General features: G+C 34.9%; 1 pseudogene across 1 annotated transcript; it reads left to right on the top strand.

Annotated features, from left to right (window-relative positions):
* Nucleotides 1-270: 270 nt before the first annotated feature.
* LOC143580569 (berberine bridge enzyme-like 8 pseudogene) lies at nt 271-2582 on the top strand (annotated as a pseudogene). The gene is made up of 2 exons (XR_013143681.1): nt 271-1165; nt 1670-2582. The product of XR_013143681.1 is annotated as a berberine bridge enzyme-like 8 pseudogene (transcript).
* The last annotated feature ends 3531 nt before the right edge of the window (nt 2583-6113 follow it).

Genomic DNA, 6113 nt, shown 5'->3' with positions numbered 1-6113 from the left:
CGAACCATGTAAATTCTAACGTTCTTAATGCTTTTATCATTTATGCGTGTGACTTTATATTCCGATGCATTGCCTGACAAAACCAAGGCTTTGTCGGACGTAATTCCCTCTCGAACACAAGAAGGTGTCAGGTTAGCTCAAGTGTATTGGTTTCTAGTTATGTGATAGGTTTTTTATTTTAATTATTTTTTCATAAAATGGAAGATAATAGTTAAACAAATCTTTTGGACGGCTAAGTCACTCAAATATTTTTTATTAATATAAAACATGGTTTATTCTACACTCCACAAATAGACATTTTTGTTCTTTTTTGATTCAGCCTCATGGAATTGTCTTTGTTTAAGATTTTATCTTGGTTCCATCTAAACAATATAATTTATATTTATTGTCTTTGTTTATAAGATTTATATATGTATACACAAACTTGACTATTAATTTGTCTATAAATAACATATCATGCTAAGTATAACTCCTACTTTATACCACCAATGTTTGTCATAGCCATAATCTATTTCCTCTTGTTTAACCATTCATTAGCAACTTCAAACAATGCTCAACAAACCTTCATCCAATGCCTAATCAACTCACCACAACTTACTACTCCAATCTCCGGCGCAATCTACACTCCGACCAACTCTTCCTTCACCACCATCTTACAATCCTACCTTCGTAACCTTCGGTTCAACGAATCCACCACTCGAAAACCGACCCTAATCGTCGCTCCCTTAGACATTTCACATGTCCAAGCCTCCATCATATGTGCCAAAGCACATAACTTATTAATGAAAATAAGAAGTGGTGGTCATGATTATGAGGGGTTATCATATGTTGCATGTTGCTGACAAACCTTTCTTTATACTAGATATGTTTAATATTCGTTCAATTAATGTCTCTATTGATGATGAGACTGCATGGGTTCAAGCCGGTGCAACCATAGGTGAACTTTACTATATGATTTCACAAAAAAGTAGCATTCATGGTTTCCCGGCTGGTGTTTGTCCGACCGTCGGTGTTGGTGGACATTTTAGTGGAGGGGGGTACGGTAACATGATGCGAAAACATGGTCTTTCGGTTGATAATGTCATTGATGCCGAACTCATTGATGTTAATGGAAAACTTTTGAATCGTGAATCGATGGGTGAGGATTTGTTTTGGGCAATCACAGGTACAGGTGTGCAAAGTCAGTTCGGTTTAGTTATAACTTATAAGGGCTTAACCATAACCAAGGTTCGGTTATGGAGTAATGCTTAACATGCATAACCATAACCGGATGTCTATTAACCATAAGTCGGTTAACCGTTAGTTATGGTTTGGTTTCAATTATTTGTCCAATGTATTTTTTATATATGTTTCTATTTTTTTTCTAGTTGAAATTGGTTTCGATATAATGTAAAAGACGAAAATAGAGTTATAAATTTAAAAATAGAGGCATAAAAGCTGAAAAATAGAGGTATAAGTAAAAAATTTGGAAACGGAGATATAAAATTTGAAAAACATAAAATACAAGTTCGGTTAGGTTAAATTCGGTTAACGGAGACATATTAACTAGTAACCATAACTAAATAGTCGGTTATCATATTCACTTAACCATAATTGTTGGTTTTGTTCGGATACTATCAATTAATTTTTATTTTTACGTTTCGGTTTTTGCTCACCCCTAAATTCACAGGTGGTGGAGGTGCGAGCTTCGGCGTAGTTATTTCGTATAAAATAAACCTAGTACGTGTTCCCGACAAGGTAACCGTTTTTAATGTGAGAAAAACAGAACAAAACGTACTAACGTTGCTCACAAGTGGCTACAAGTTGCTAGCAAGTTGGATAATAATATCTTCATTAGAATGCTTATTAATGTTGTGAACATAAGCAACACAAACGACAAGAAAACAATATGTGCCACATTTCATGGTTTGTTCCTAGGTAACACAACAACCTTAATAAGTACATTGGAACAAAGATTCCCCGAGCTAGGGTTACAAATATTAGATTGTCAAGAAATGAATTGGAGTCAATCACTTTTATCGTACTTCAACTCCCCACCTGGCTCGCCAGACTCAACTCTGCTGAGTCGAGTCAGGCGGACAGTGGTCCACCTCAAAAGAAAATCGGACTATATAAAAAATCCCATTTCAAAACAAGGGTTAAGGTCTATCTTCAACAAGATGGTCGAGTTAGAACATGTCGGTTTAACTTTCAACCCTTACGGTGGACGAATGTATGAGATTTCAGAGTTCGATAAACCATTCCCACATCGAGCTGGGAACATTGCGAAGATTCAGTACACGTTGGATTGGACCGAATATGGTGTTCATGCCGCGGAACATTATATTAACTTGATTAGGGTTTTGCATGAATACATGACTCCATTTGTGTCAAAGTCTCCTAGAGAAGCTTATTTGAATTATAGGGATTTGGATATTGGTGTTAATCATAATGGGGAGAATAGTTTTCAGGAGGGGAGTGTGTATGGGATCAAGTATTTTAAAGAGGCTAATTTTAAAAGATTGGTGAAGGTGAAAACAACGGTGGATCCTGATAATTTCTTCAGAAATGAGCAAAGTATTCCAACTTTACCATCTTTATGAAGTAAACCATGTTATTTTGTGTCTTGGAATTATGAAATTTAGTTACTTTTTTATACCTTGGTGATTTACCAAAATAACATTTAATATTGAAGTAACCATATCAAAATAAACATGACAAGTTTGTTTTGTATTTGTAAACTTTCATCAAATATATCAATAAGCACAAGGCGAACAAATGAGCCGACGGCACCTTATTGAACATATGTATATATGGATGTTCAAATTATGGTTCGGTTATTACTGTTAACCATAATCATAACTGCAGCTTCGGTCATGAGATTTCCTTAATCATAACCATAACCGAACTTTGGTTAATCAATTATAAAGCTCGGTTATGGTTTGGTTTTGGTTAATAAACCAAGCAAAGTTTGAACTAAAATTTGAGCTAAATGAACATGGGAAAACAATCAGTAATATCAAACGGGAATTGAATGAACATTAATATGTACACATACATATTTTCAAGACACTACAAAATCGACACATATGCATGTAAACATAAATTCATCTCGACGTTAGCATGTCTTAATTCTTCTAAGTTCGGTTAAGTTAACATTTGGTTATGGGACACTCTTAACCATAACCATAACTGATTAATCGGTTAATAAAAAAAACCTTAACAACAACAATCGTTTGACCTCGATTATCGATTAATTGGTTCAGTGACAGTTATTGATCAATGCCGGTTAACGGTAAGGTTTGCTCTCCTTTAAGGCATATAGAGAAAGAGACAGATATATGCGTATCTTTTTGTCACACCCTCAAAATCCACTAACGGAGTTTTACCGTCAGAGGGTGTGAACTAACAGGATCGGAATCATCAGTTACAATCAAACCATAAAATAAAGTTTCAAAACCATGAAAACGTTTACGAGTAATTAAATGCGGAAGCGTAAAAACCTTTAATCAAAAGTTGCGTCACGCAGGACGACTTAAAACCAATGATAACCGTTAAAAATAAGTTTGCATAATAAAAGTGTTTTCAAGCAATGCATGTCCTAAACCGCACGTCCGCCTCGGCTACCTGAGAATAACATACTAAAAGTGTCAACACAAGGTTGGTGAGTTCACAAGTTATATAAAAATAAATGTTTAGCGTTTGCGTTCAGCGTTTTGCGTTACAGCGTTTTGCGTTACAGCGTTACAACGTTTTGCGTTACAGATAGTGTTACGTCAATTATATATCTATAGGTAGCTAGCCTATAAAGCAAGTATTACTAAGTGTTCGACACCGAAGCTGACTCGTTTATTAAGTGCCTTGTCACCAGGTCCTCCAGACCATGGTACGTGTTAGCCAAAATTACACCCGCTCGACCTCCAGTCGAGTTTAGCGTTGGGTGGGGTTTGTCAAACCCAGTAGTACTACTCAACAGTGACTCGCTATTCTAAATATTAACCGGTTCGATGTGTAGGACTTCAAATGTTTCGTTTGCCACTTAGCCTTTACAAGTGATATATAATTTATAACAAAATCTTAAATGCGTTGTGGAGTATGTTATCTCCCCCAAGTGAAAAGCGTTTGAAAACAGTTTAAAGAGGGGAAAGTGAAACTCACTGTTTGCGAAGAATTTCTCAAATTAAATCACCAAGATGCGCGTCACAGAAAAACTCTCTCTAGCGTTCTAAAACAACAAAGAGATTTTTCTAAGTGTCGGAATATTATCGAGTCTCTAAACCCGGCACATAATACCTATGCACATAACATGTTTCGTGTTTCGTTTGTGAATCGTGTGTGACTTTAACAATGTATTTGTGATACGTTACATTTGTAAGCAATCATTTACGTGTCACGTATTCATAAAGTACATCACTAGCAATTACTTCCCGTAAGGGCAATTTGGTCAACACATAACAATTAACTAGCAACTATTCCCCATAAGGGCAATTTGGTCAAATTATGACAATCAATTAGCAGTTATTCCCCGCAAGGGTATTTTGGTCAAAACATAACAATTATATAACAAGTATCATGTTTCATGCATTTTCACACAACTCAGCAGCTAGTTTCACCGAGACAGAAATCCTACTAGAAAGATTGTACTATTTCACAGATCATAGCATCTCAATTAATTTACCAAAAATCATCACAGAAGCATATATGTCTTAGGTTTCCAGAACATATTTTATTATATTTTTATTCCAGATAGTTTTCTCACAATCATCAAATCATTACAGCAAACTCATAACAGTCAAATTCATGCGCAACAGAATGTTATTTGCAATTCCCGTTAAACGAAAAATCCAATAAATGCAAGACCACTTGGGTTAGGTTCCTAACTCAATAAGTCAACTTCCAGAAGTGGAACCAACCCAATTGGTCTCGTAGATCATGAAATATAACATTTACAGAACAACCTAACAGCAGGTCTAACAGCTCAGCTTTGCACAACGTTTTTGTAAAATCATAAAAGTTAACTTCTACTTATCCAAAAATTACAAGTTTATACTCTATAGAAACTAGACTCAACCTAGTTTACTGTAGTACCAATAATCTCAACCAATCTTCACATTTACACTTCGTTACAGTCACTTAAACATCAAATACACATTCTGTCCAGAAACTGTTTGCATCCAAACTCAACATATTAACAATTTATGAACTATCATGCATTCATATAACACTCTAGACTCCATAAACACCATCCATGCACATCAATTACATATTACATACTTGATTAGGGTTTGTGTTTGAACTCAAATCAAAGACACAACAATCAACATGTTACAATATCAATTCTACTTATCAAATCATTACTCAATCAACAACAATCATATTGATTACATGTATACATGAAATCGGCTGCTAGGGTTTGTTATTAACCCAACAAACATCAAATCAAGTAACAAGGATGTATAGGATAATCAATTATACCTTCCTAGCACCTAGTTCTTCAATCAAAGGCTTGATTTCTTGATTGTATGTGTGTGTATAGTCAACGGCAGCCAAGGGTTTGGGGTTAGAGGTTCCGATCGGGACTTGGGAGAATAATAATAATAGTTAGGGTTAAGTTATTAAGGATATATTTATAAACATAACAAGTTACACTCAAGTCCCTCCACTTTCAATTGTTGTTTCTCTAACTCAACTAACTTAGTTCTTGTTTCTTGTCTAGCATTACACACAATATAATCAAGTAACACATATGTTAACACATAATTATCACATAATTATTATGGTGACGTTTTTCGTTTATTCATCAACCGTTTGCGTCAACTCGTTTGCGTTTCGGTGCAAATCCCGAAAAACTACACATGTAGTAAGTGTTAAGCGTCATTTAAACCCTAGTTTAAATGTAATGAAATGTGCGTTATAGATTCAATGATCTTTAAGTTTGAATTGACGGAGTTGAGTTAACGGAGTTAACCTGAAATTGACGATTGTCACACTTTTTGTATAGCATATCCCTACCACTTAAGCATTCACATCCAACCCTATCTCCAAATCCAAAATTATACTAAAAATCACTGTATTTTCTCTCTTATTTCAATTAAATAATATTTTTTATACATTTATCATTATCATTTCTCTTT

Source organism: Bidens hawaiensis, unplaced genomic scaffold, assembly GCF_021521415.1.
Source record: "Bidens hawaiensis isolate Kalapana, Puna unplaced genomic scaffold, B.hawaiensis_p1.1 tig00030524_1, whole genome shotgun sequence".
NCBI lineage: Eukaryota > Viridiplantae > Streptophyta > Magnoliopsida > Asterales > Asteraceae > Bidens > Bidens hawaiensis.
Note: the sequence above shows the minus strand (reverse complement) of the source record. Positions and strands in the feature narration are given on the sequence as shown.